Below are 12,797 nucleotides of genomic sequence, written 5' to 3'. Positions count from 1 at the left end.
TTTTCAACGACTGTATATACTGGGAAATTCAATGTTCTTGTTCAACATTTTATTTACAAAAAATTAATTTATTCTCGTAAATAAAACTCTTCAAAGGGGTGAGGTTTTTTTTTTTTTTTTGTCTCCATAAACCTGACTTGAGGAGAAGGCAAGGTGTGGATTAGGGCAGAGGGAGGGGAAGGGGTGGAGGACATCACAGGGAGAGGGGGCAGGGCCACAAGGGGTGGGATGGGGGACGGGGAGAGCAGCAGGTGGAGTGACCCTGGGCGAAGGTGGCTGAAATTTGTCTGGAGTAGCCCTTCCACCACAGGGCCAACAGGCATGTTCCTGGCCAGGACACAACAGAGAGAAGGACAGAGGCAAACAGAGTGACAGGTGGCTCTTCCTTGAGATGAGGTGGAGATATGAACAGGCTACAGTGGGCCAAGAGGAAAAGGGGATGGGAAGACAAAGAGATGCTCAGAGAGGCAGACGCAAGCGGTGGAAAAACGCGGGGGAAGCAAGGACATGTCAGATACGGGAGGTCATAGAGGGAGACAAGAAGGACCCAGAGAGAAAACGAGACGGAGAAGTGCCCAAAGGAAACAGAAAGACGGAAACAGTCGGAGGACAGAGAGACGCTGACAGAGATAGGGAGAGATGGAGACGGCCGGGAGGGGACTGCGAGCTGGTCCCAAGGCTACTGGGAAAGGCCCACTCTTGGGAGCCCCGGGGAGCACTAAGGATGAGGAAGGCCGGCACAACCCCATGGTTCCTGGATACCTACTGTGTGCTGCGCCTGGCAGCAGGTACCTTCTTATCCATGCTGTTTGACCTTTACAACTCAACAAAGGAAACATTTCACGAAGAAGGTACCTTGAGGTTTACAGTGATTTGCTCAAGGTCACACAGTGGGTAAGACCATCTTCAAATCCGAGACCACTCTCACAGGTGGAAAGGAGGCCAAAGAAGGCAAAGACCCATTCTTGGTTCTGGGGAGGGAGTCCAAGGGGGACGGAGCTTTCTGTGGGTCTTAGCCTTTGAAAGTTGGGAAAGGCCTGAAGGTAGGGTGTGGGAGGGATTCTTCTGTGGACCCTAACATTGGCCCCAGCTTGAAGCTGAGGGCAGAAATGGGTCTGGTGGATATGTGAACCAGCCAGTGAACGCATGAGCGAATCTATGGCAACTTTACATGATCCTCGATGGAGTCACCCTCAGCACCCAGATAGGTGCTAAGGTCAGGTGGGGAAGGATGCCCCCCTGCAGCGGGGGCAGAATTCAAGGCAGTGCACTGCCGAAGGGGGCACTACTGCTTCAAGAGCCCGGGCCCCCCAGAATTCATGTCTCGGCAGAAGTAGCAGTCCCCGCACTCAGTTCGCAGAGAGGCTCAGCAGCGGTGGCAGTGGGTTCGGGGTCCGCCGGCACCGGGCACCGGGCACCGGCCCCCGGCCCCCCCGGCCCCCAGCCCCCTGCTTCTCGACGACACTGGGGGCGTCAGCAACGCCGAGGGCTGTGGGTGGAGGGTGGCTAGGTCAGGGGTGCCCACCGGAACCCTGGCCGGCGAGACTCCTGGCAGCTTTTCCCCGACTCCTAGGCAGCCAGAGCTTGCCTTCCTACCCAGGGAGACAAGGAACAAGGAGGTGCCCCTCCTGCGGGTGGCCAGGGGAACACCCCTCCCTCTAGGCAAGGTCACCCTCTTCCTGAAGCAGCTCACCTGGCTCCTCCGGGGGCCCTGAGAACTAGCTTCCTGACTTCACTCCTACTCTAACACTTCTTCCAGACTCCCGCGCCTGACTCAGGGAGGATGAAGGGACACCGAGAGGGACAAGGACCTTTCCACCAACATCCCCACAGCGAAGCTCCCTGGAAAACCAGGGGCTCCTTGTCTGTGGAGTCACCTGAGACAGGTCCCAACTCTTCCCCTGTTCTCCAAATGTGCTCCATCCCCAGCTCTCCCCAAGCTGAAACACCCCAAATTCACCTCCCAGATCCCCACAGATTCCTGATTGCCAACTCCAGACCTCTCTCTTTTCTCTCAAAAGCTACTAACACCCAACTCCTCTCCTCTAAAGCCTAGATTTCCTCCTCACCTTCATGGGAACCTACTCACCCAATCTAACCCCTAAAGATCCACCGGGCTGCCCAACTTCCCAGTGCTCACAGACCTTCTTTCAGATGCTGCTTCAGAAGCCCTCCATGGCCCCAAATTTCAACTCTGTTCCCCACAGAGCTCCCTCTGCTCCAACACAGCCTCCTTATGGGTCTCTCAGGTCAACCAGGGCAATCTCCCAGATTCCCTGGGAATCTAGAATCCAGCCTGACATCTCCATAGAACTCAAGATGGGCTCGTGTGCACCGCCCCCCGCCTCCCAGTTTTCCAAGCTGCTTTCCATCCCTAATTGTCTGGAATCCCTTGGGCTTCTCTTCCCAGGCAAACCAGATCCTCCAAGATCCCACACAGATTCAGCAGGCCGGGAGGTTCTCTTCATATCCAGAGTCTTACCCCAGCTTCCCCCTTTCCAAACCCATCCACAGCGGGGAAAGGAGCCCTCCAGCGCTCCAGGGGAGGGGCCTTGGAGGGCTGCAACTGCAGGCGGGGATGGGGGTCTGCAAGGGGAAGTTAGGTCTAGGAAGGAAGACCAGTTCCCAGGGTTGAGGGCTAACAGGAAAGAGGGCTGGAGATGAGGAGTTTGGAGCAAAGAGAGTGTGAGGCTGGGGGCGGGCAAGGTAGAGAGGCCGGGCTGAGGATGAATGGGACTGGGAGCTGCCCAGGTCTAGGGGTGAGGAGGAGCTGCATGAACCCACCTCACACGTGTCCCGGGAGCCATCTCTCCCTTCTCAGCAACTCCCGGCGGGTCGGCGGCCATCGGCGGCGGGGGGGGGGGGGGGGGCGGGCGGCGCCGGCGCGGAACGCTCAGAACGCCGGGGTCCACGGCCCCCCGAAGGCGCTCGGCCCCTCCCTCCGGCGGAGGCCGGGACGGCGGCGAGTGGAGATGGGGGGCGCCGGGGGCGAGGCCCTCCCATGGGCTGCGGCGCGGCCCTTGCAGGGGGAGGTCCTGCTCTGGGGGGCTCAGTCCCTCAGTCCCACAGGCCAACGGGGGCTCCTCGGGCGCAGGGTGCACAGCTTTTGCCTGGGCCCCACTCAGTTCGGGTGTCTGCTCACCTCCTTCCACCCTGCCCCTCCTCGCCTCTGCCCAGCGCCCCTGGCGCTTTAACTTGCCCCTTCCCGATGCCCAGGGTAGACCTGGGACCCCCGCACTGTTTCAGGAGCTCAAGCCCCGCCCTCCGCCGGTTCCCGGGGAGGGTCGGGGATTTCTGTAACCTGCTCCCCTCACCTGAACCAGCCCCTGCGCTACTGCTACGGGGCGAGCAGAAGGGGTGAAGGGAGCTGCTGGGCCTCGCTCCCTTCCCGCACCTAGCCTGCGCGCGCCCCCGTCCTCTCCCCCTCCTCCCAGCAAGCGACTCTCGGGAGATAGAGATTTAAATAAAATTTGAATAAAATTCCCTTCCTCAAGCTGGAGGGTGGAAGGAAAGGTTGGAAGGGGACAGGAAAAAGGTGAGGGGAAAATGGGCCTGCCTCAGCCACCCTGGTCCCCGGCCCCGCGCTGCTTCGGCCCCGGGCCCTGGCCGCCTCTCCCATCCCTCCTGAGCTCCTCCACCTCTCTTCCCTCTACCCTCTCCTCCTTGCCACTCCCCTCCCCTCCCCTCCCTGCTCCTCCTCCCCTTCCCTCCTGCCTCCTCCCCTCCTCCTCCTCCTCTTTACTCTCTCCTTCTCTCAGAGGAACCGCGCCCCCTACCCTCTCCTTCCCCCACCTCCTCCTCTTTCCAGGACTAACATGCGCAGGGCACGATGGAAGTAGTAGTCCTGCGGGCGCTGGGCGCTGGGATCAAAGGGATGCTGGGGTCCGTGGGAACTACAAACAAGTAGGCGGAGGACGTGAAAAGCCGGGAGTGGCGGATGCCGGGATTCATAGTCCGGTTGCCCCAAGGCTCCAGGTTGCAGAGCGTAGAGGCGTGGGAACGTTGACTACAAACAAGATGGCGGAAGAAGGACGGACACCTGACTAGTAGTCCATCTTCCAAAGTGCGATGGGGTTCTTTGCAAGGAATAATGCTGAAGATGAAACTCCAGTACTTTGGCCACCTCATGCGAAGAGTTGACTCACTGGAAAAGACTCTGATGCTGGGAGGGATTAGGGGCAGGAGGAGAAGGGGACGACAGAGGATGGGATGGCTGGATGGCATCATTGACTCGATGGACGTGAGTCTGAGTGAACTCCGGGAGTTGGTGATGGACAGGGAGGCCTGGCGTGCTGCGATTCATGGGGTCGCAGAGTCGGACACGACTGAGCGACTGAACTGAACTAAGCGTTCTAGAGTTCTTTAAGAATGGTAGGATCAAGAGGATAAGGAGACTACCATAAAAATGGCAGGCAACCTAGCTTCTCGCGGTTGCCTCACTATACCACCTCGTCACCTCGCTCGCCAGTAATATCGAAATTACTCTCCTGTTGGCGCAAAGCTTGACGGGAGTTGCAGTCTTCCCGGCTCCCTTTTATTATCTTGACCAGACAATGGAAGGGGGAAAGGGGCGGGGTCTACCAGCAAAGATGGCCACTGGAGGAAAGGGGCAACGGTGACCTGGAACTTGTAGTTCATTCGCTAAGGCTACTCCTTGTGGAAACAGGGGAAAGGACTACAATAAAGATGGCAGCCTAGCACATCCTCCGCGCCAGTGCCTGCTGGGCGACGTAGTCCCTTCCTTTGCTCAACAGAGAAAGGACATGGGCTGTTGAAATGTGCATCACCGCCAACAGTCCAAATTGAGAGCAGACAGAAACGGAGAGTCTGTTTCCTTCTCTCCTCGCCACCCGCTTCTGACGACCTCCAGGGAAATGTAGTCTCGTGCCTTCACTCGCTAGTGGAGGGGAAGAATTTCTGTCGCAAGTGGGGATCAATGAAGGTGAGGGAGAAAAGACGTCCGAGAGATCCAGGAATCTATAATGTCTGCCTCCCCGTGTGGCGAGGACTTCATCTTTCAGGGGAAGGCTCTTAAAGGAAAGCAACAGTAATCAGTGTGTGGCGACAAGGGAGGCGTGGTTCTTGCCGAGAGTACTGTCACGCTGTTGTCCCTTGGAAAGCTTCGGCGCCTGACACCTGATGCTTGTTCCCCCAAACCTCAGAGAATCGGTAGCTTCCAAGTCGGGAGAGCTCCAGGGAAAAGGCTCTGGAGTCATACAACATCCCCACCCCTCCTTGGGAAGTCACCAAACCTCGATTTTTCTCATCTGAAAAATGGGGATAACGATACCTACCTCGAAGCAGAGTGTTATGACAATGTTCACGAAAATGCCCACCTTCAGGGCCTGACACAGGGCACGTGTTGGCAGTTCCTTTCTCGAGGGCCCTTCCAGCCCAGCTGTTTTGGGATCCCAGGTGTCCATCATGCCGGAAGGAGTTAGCTCCTGTGAGAAGAAAACTATGCCAGGCTGTCTACCCTATCTTGAGCCGCACCCCCTCTGCCCGGGCCCCTCATCTGGATCCTTCCGTGTCCACTACCGATTACTGCTGCTAGGGGGCGCCCATTCTTCGTTTGACTGAGGGCCAACAAGCTGCCTAGATTCCTCAATCTGAAGTTGTTGGCGCTGCCAATTGCCCAACGAGTCTTGGAGGCACCCCCGCCCCCTCTCCGGGCCTTCTCCCCCTCCGCGCTAGACACCTCAGCTGCCAAGGCAAATGGGTCTGCTTCCTACCACTGTACCTTCTTAGCTGCCTTCTTAATCTTCCTCCTCTGCCTGCAAAACTATTCACTTTCGACCCCTGTGGTTCGAGGGCCCTGCGGAAGATTTGGTGAGTGTGGTTTTCTGGCAGGGAATTGAACGCAAGCTGGCTGGTGAGATGTGAAGTCCTAAATTTTCAGGGACTGGCCTCAGGCTCCTACTAGCTCACAGTGTATTTAGGAAAGCCTTGACTCCCGGAAGATTGTTTCCTCTTCCACCTCACTGCTTTAGTTTGGCTACATGATTCCCCAGGGATTTTTCTGGAGCTAGTCCCTCTACCGATTAGGCTCTTTCCTTCCACCCTTCCCACCGCTGCACCCAGTTAACTTCATCTTTCAGGTTTGTGTCCCAAAAACCCTTCATGTGTGTCATTCCCAGATGAGATTCATTTGACTCTTCCCCTAGATACAAGCTTTATGAAGTCTTGTCTCTTATGTGCTTTCAGCATCTCATTTGATCCTCCTAAGAATCCTGTTACAATCTCATTTTATAGATGAGGAAACTGGGAATGACTGAGTGATAAAGCTAGGATTCAGAGCTTCTCTGGGGGTCTGTCTAGGGGTAAAGAATTCGCCTGCTAATGCAAGAGATCCGGGTTTGAACCCTGATCGGAGAAGATCCCATATAATGCAGAGAAACAAAGCCCGAGCGCCACAACTACCGAGCCCAGGATCTAGGGCCTGTGCACCCTACCAAAAGAAGCTATGCCAACAAGAAGCCTGCACACCCCAACAAAGAGTACCCTGCGCCACAACTGGAGAAAGCCAGCGTGCAGCAATAAAGACCCAGCACGGCCAAAAATATATAATACATCAATAAATGAATAAAGTTTAGAAAGGAATATTAAATTATAAAGAAAAATAATTGGTATCATAAAATAATTTTTTTTAAAAAGCTAGGATTCCCAAGGCCTCAGAGGCCACCTTCACAACTATAGCATCTGCCAGTTGATCATGTCCATCCTCTGTGTGTTAAGTTTGGCAGAGGAACCACACATTTCTTTCACTTGGAATCCAGCAACACGGAGTCTTCATTCTTTGTTTCCTTGAACAAGAAACAGCTGGTGCAGAACTGTGGCTGCCCCTTTGGGATGAGACAAGTACTCGCTAGATCCACACAGTCCCCTCCAGCTTGCTTCAGTCCTAGCAGAAGCACTACTGGCCCCACCTCATTAACTGAGACCCGGACATAAGCCTACTGAAGGTCAAGGCCATTCTCACACTCTAGAGAGCACCTCAGGGCTGGATAGTGTGCCTGCACTCCTCGCTGGCTGGATAGAGAGATGGCTGAGTGTGACTGCATACAGAGAAAGAGGAGAACTTTTGCTTTTCACTTTATAACCTACTCTGCAGATTGACAGTTTTACCATGAGCAGACATTATTTGTATATACTTAAAACAGGTTTCCCCAGTGGCTCATTGGTAAAGAATCTGCCTGTAATGCAGGAGACAGGAGTTCAACCCCTGGTTGGGGAAGATCTGCTGGAGGAGGGCATGACAACCCACTCCAGTATTCCTGTCTAGACAGTCCCAAGGACTGAGGAGCCTGGCAGGCTACAGTCCATATGGTCGCAAGGAGTTGGACACGACTGAAACGACTGAGGAGGTCTACTTAAAATATGAGTTGCAAATACTATAATCTTCCCACGTTGACATTAAAATATAAAAACAACAGTCAGACCTTCTCAGCCATAAGTGAACTCCGGGTTTACAGCATCCACAAGTCCCTTTTCATTTGCACAAAAAATTTCTGTCTTCTGTCCACCTTATTTGCACATTTTGTCTGAGAACCATCAGAAAGATGGTTCATGGCCCTCGGTGGTAGTGGTTTCCTATATGAGGGGCTGGAGCTGCAGACCACATTCAGAAGGAGGAGCACCATTCAGTCTCCAGGGGGGAAGCTACTGGAAAGGGATGGAGGGCTCCTGCCAGCTCTCAGAACTATCCACAACCTTGGACTGAGCTCACTGAATTCAGGAGTGGGAGCAGCCCATTGATCTTGAGGTTCCTTTTCAGTAGTGGGTACTCTTTCCGGAAGATCCAGATCTTTCCTGCATTTGTGTAGAAGGTCATAGCTTCTGTATCAGTCAGAGCAGGTGAAGTTATGCTGCAGTAACAAAGAACACCCAAGTTTGGGTGGCTTACAGCAACTAAGGTCTGATTTGGGCTCATGTTGTGTGTCTAGGGTTGGTCAGTGGGGAGAGATCTGCCCATTCTAGTTACCCAGGGATTAAGGCCAGGGGAAGAGGCTCCATCTGGATATGAGCTTCCATAATCACCATCCAATCACTGATGAATAAAGGGAGAAGGACTTGGTGAAACATGGCCTGGCTTCTATAGCTTCTGCCCAGAAGTGACTCAGGACAGTTGTGTTCACATAGTATTGACTAATCCATAGCCTCCCCTAATTTCAAAGTGGGCAGAGTCAGGACCTCTTTCTACTTTCTGCCTGGAAGGAAAAGAACTAGAATGCCTGTGAGTGTGTGCTAAGTCAGTTCAGTCATGTCCGAGTCTTTGCAACCCTATGGACTGTAGCCCGCCAGACTCCTCTGTCCATGGGATTCTCCAGGCAAGAACAGTGGAATGGGTTGCCATGTCCTCCTCCAGGGGATCTTCGTGACCCAGGGATCAAATCCACATCTCTTACATCCTCTGCATTGGTATTCGGATTCTTGACCACTAGCACTCCCTGGCAATGCCTTTAAATAGCCCTAATGACAGACACAGCTTTCTGTGGCTCCTAGTGAAGGGACAGTTGTCACGTAGAGGATTATCTGGGCAAGCGCCCTCTATAAGACATGCACTGGGGCAGCTCTTTTGTTGGTCACATGGGACACTATTCAGAAAGCAGAGAGGAGGGCCTTCCCCAGTGGTCCATCAGTTAAGAATTGGCCTTCCAATGCACGTGAAGTGGCTGGATTGGGGAACTAAGATCCCACATGCCACAGGGCAACTAAGTTCTTGCTCCAACTCCTCAGCCCATTCGCTTTAGCTAGAGAGAAGCCCGTGCATTGCAATGAAAGAGCCTGCATGTCACAACTAAGACCCAAAGCAGCCAAATGAATAAATATTTTTTTTTATAAAAAGCAGAGAGGACATTAATTTACACTGAAATATGGTGGGCATGGCAACCCACTCCAGTACTCTTGCCTGGAAAATCCCATGGATGGAGGAGCCTGGTAGGCTGCAGTCCATGGGGTCTCGAAGAGTTGGACAGTACTGAGCAACTACACTTTCACTTTTCACTTTCATGCAGTGGATAAGGAAATGGCAACCCACTCCAGTGTTCTTGCCTGGAGAATCCAAGGGACAGGGGAGCCTGGTGGGCTGCCATTTATGGGGTCCCACAGAGTCGGACACGACTGAAGCCACTTAGCAGCAGCAGCAGCAGCATGGTGGTCAAGTGAATAGAAAATGCCCCTGTAAGAGGTTGACAGTCACCCCTGCAATTAGTAATCACTGAAAACAAGGCTCCACAGAAGTTGCCAGGGTCTGGTTGATGAAAGTTCTGGAAGTAACACACCCAACCATGGGTGTGGCTTCTAATGGTCATAGAACCCTTCAGTAGAGCTCATTGTCCAGTGTCCCTGGAGGGTCTGATGGCAACACTAGCTGAGTTTCTACTGTCAGTGGGTGTTGCCAGTATACACGTTTCCCAGACCTCTCCAATTTATCACATATATACGATCACATTTCTTTTTAGAGTTGTGCCCTTCTAATGGGGCTTCCCAGATGGCACTAGTGGTAAAGAACCCACCTGCCAATGCAGGAGATAGAGGGCACTCAGGTTCCATCTCTGGGTGGGGAAAATTCCATGGAGGAGGGCAGGGCCATCCACTCCAGTATTTTTGCCTGGAGAATCCCATGGACAGAGGAGCCTGGTGGCCTGCAGTCCATAGGGTCACAGAGTCGGCCTCTACTGTAACAATTTAGCATGGACTGAAGCAAATCAGCACACACGCATGCCCCCTCCTGATTGGGAGCTGGGATGGATGCTTTAAGTGCGTTCCTGCAGCAGGGGCTTTGAACATTGCAAAAGTTTCTCTCTTTTTTAAAGGCATTTGAATCGTCCGTGTGGTGAGTTTCTTTCTGACCGTGCTGGCTCTTTGTTGCTGCATGTGGGTTTTCCCGAGTTGGACCACTCTTCCTCGTGGTCCTCTGGTTTCTCATTGCGGTGGCTTCTCTCGTTGTGGAGCACAGGCTCTAGGGCTCATGGGCTTCAGCAGTTGGGTCACACAGGCTTAGTTGCCCTTCAGCATGTGGGATCTTCCCGGGGCAGGGAGTGAACCCATGTCCCCTGCATCGGCAGACAGGTCCTTAACCACTCAACCACCAAGGAAGTTCCCTTTTTGACCCATTTGAATATAGAACCAGACAAATGACTGGACTACCTTTGCAAAGAAACCCCACACAGTTATAAAGAAATGATCTTAAAAATCTTCTGTAAAATTTGGTTGAGGACCACACTGCTACATCAAATAAATGGATATTAAGCACCTCTTGTGTGTCCATCCCTGTGTATACATCCCTGTGTATCCTAGGATAGGCAGCTGTGCTGTGCTGTGCTTAGTTGCTCAGTTGTGTCCAAGTCTTTGAGACCCAATGGACTACAGCCCTCCAGGCTCCTCTGCTCGTGGGGATTCTCCAGTCAAACTACTGGAGTGGGTTGCTGTTTCCTCGTCTGGGGGATAATCCCAAACTAGGGATCAAATTCAGGTCTCCAGATTCCCAGGCCGGGTCTTGACTGTCTGAGCCACCAGGGAAGCCCCATGCTAGGTACCTATGATGCAAAATTCTTGACCTAATCCAGAGTGAGCTGGGAGCCTCAGGCTTTTGTCCATTTAGCGATGAGCATTTGAGATTTAGTCTTCCAAAAATCTAGGCTCTGTAAGACCATGGCCTCTTGCACAAGGCTGTATTCTTCCAAATTCTTCCAAATATTCTTCTTTCAGAGCTCCATGGAAAACTCTGAATCCTCATGTAATTCTTCCAGCAGCTGCTACTAGGCCTCCTGCCTTCCTTCCCTTCCTGGAATGTGCTTACCTCTACCCACCCCAGGCCCAGAGTGCCTGGGTGCTAAGACACTTCAGTCGTGTCAGACCCTTTGTGACCCTATGGACTGTAGCCCACCAGGCTCCTCTGTCTATAGGATTTTGCAGGCAAGAATACTGGAGTGGGTTGCCATGCCCTCCTCCAGGGGATCTTCCCCACCCAAGGATGGAATCCACATCTCTTATATCTCCTGCATTGGCAGGCGGGTTCTTTACCACTAGCACCATCTGGGAAGCCCAGGGCAGCCCCCTAAACTCTTAACTGGTCATACAAGGAAATTAGGAAGCCCTGAGGGCTTAGGTCTCAGCTGCCTAAAGCTCTCTCTTCCATTAGAATGATCTGAATTCCACTTGATTTGGTGAAGCAAGGGTCAGTCCAGCTGTTACATGTATACAGGCTTACTTACTGGAAAAACTATAGCTTTAACTATAGGGACTTTAGTCACAAAGCGATGTCTACGCTTTTTAATATGTTGTCTAGATTTGTCATAGTTTTCCTCCAAGGAACAAGCATCTTTTAATTTCATGGCTGCAGTCACCTTCTGCAGTGATTTTGGAGCCCAAGAAGATAAAATCTGTCACTGCTCTCACTTTTTCCCTTTCTACTTGCCATCAAGTGATGGGAACGGATGCCATGATCTTAGTGTTTTGAATGTTGAGTTTTAAGCCAGCTTTTTTGCTCTCCTCTTTCACCTTCATCAAGAGGCTCTTTGCTGCTGCTGCTGCAAAGTCACTTCAGTCATGTACAGCCCTCAGCAACCCCACAGACTGCAGCCTTGCAGGCTCCTTCGTCCATGGGATTTTCCAGGCAAGAGTACTGGAGTGGGGTGCCATTGCCTTCTCCAAAGAGTTTCTTTAGTTCCTCTTCATTTTCTGCCAGTAGGGTGGTATTATCTGCTTCTCTGAGGTTTGTGATAGTTCTCCTGGAAACATTGATTCCAGCTTGTGGGTCATCCACCCTGCATTTTGCATGATGTACTCTGCATAAAGTTACATAAACAGAGTAACAGTATATAGGCTTATTGTGCTCCTTTCCCAAATTTGAACCAGTCAGTTGTTCCTTATTGAGCCTCATACAGGTTGCTCAGGAAACAGGTAAGTTGGTCTGGTATTCCCATCTCTAAGAATTTTCCATGGTTTGCGGTGATCCACACAGTCAAAGGCTTTCCAGTAATCAATGAAGCAGAAATAGATGTTTTTTTCTGGAATTCCCTTGCTTTCTCTATGATCCAGCTAATGTTGGCAATTGGATCTCTGGTTCCTCTGTCTTTTCTAAACCCAGCTTATACATCTGGAAGTTCTGAGTTCATATACTGCTGAAGCCTAGCTTGAGGGATTTTGAGCATAACTTTGCTAGCACATGAAATGATTGCAATTGAGCTATAATCTGAAAATTCTTTGGCACTGCCCTTCTTTGGGATGGGAATGAAAACTGACCCTTTCCAGTCCTGGGGCCACTGCTGAGTTTTCCATATTTGCTGACATATTGAGTACAGCACTTTAACAGCATCATCTTTTAGGATGTTAAATAGCTCCAGCTAGAATTCTGTCGCCTCTGCTAGCTTTGTTCATAGGCATGCTTCCTAAGGCCCACTGGACTTCAGGCTCCAGGATGTCTGGCTCTAGGTTAGTGACCACACCGTCGTGGTTACCCGGGATATTAAGACCTTTTTTGTAGTTCGTCTGTATATTCTAGCCACCTGGTCTTTATCTCTTCTTCTTCTGTTAGGTCCTTACTGTTTCTGTCCTTTCTCGTGCCCATCTTTGCATGAAATGTTCCCCTGATCTCTCCAGTTTTCTTGAAGAGATCTCTAGTCTTTCCCATTCTATTGTTTTCTGATCTCTTTGCATTGTTCATTTGAGAAGGCCTCCTTATCTCTTCTTACTGTTCTCTGGAACTCGGCACTCAGTTGGGTATATCTTTCCTTCTCTTCTTCCTTGCTTTTCACCTCTTTTCTTTCCTCAGCTATTTGTAAAGCCTCCTCAGA

At 51.8% G+C, this 12,797-nt stretch overlaps 1 long non-coding RNA gene across 3 annotated transcripts in view; it reads right to left on the bottom strand.

Moving 5' to 3' along the window:
* Positions 1-27: 27 nt before the first annotated feature.
* Positions 28-12,797, bottom strand: part of LOC101902665 (uncharacterized) — a 48,429-nt gene continuing 35,659 nt past the window's right edge. For all 3 annotated transcript variants that reach the window (XR_009492924.1, XR_009492923.1, XR_003032572.2), the window contains exon 7: positions 28-5,458. This is a non-coding gene — a long non-coding RNA (uncharacterized lncRNA). The remainder of the gene's footprint in view (positions 5,459-12,797) is intronic.

This window comes from Bos taurus, chromosome 25 (genome assembly GCF_002263795.3).
Source record: "Bos taurus isolate L1 Dominette 01449 registration number 42190680 breed Hereford chromosome 25, ARS-UCD2.0, whole genome shotgun sequence".
Lineage (NCBI taxonomy): Eukaryota > Metazoa > Chordata > Mammalia > Artiodactyla > Bovidae > Bos > Bos taurus.
This window is presented reverse-complemented; position numbering and strand designations above follow the sequence as displayed.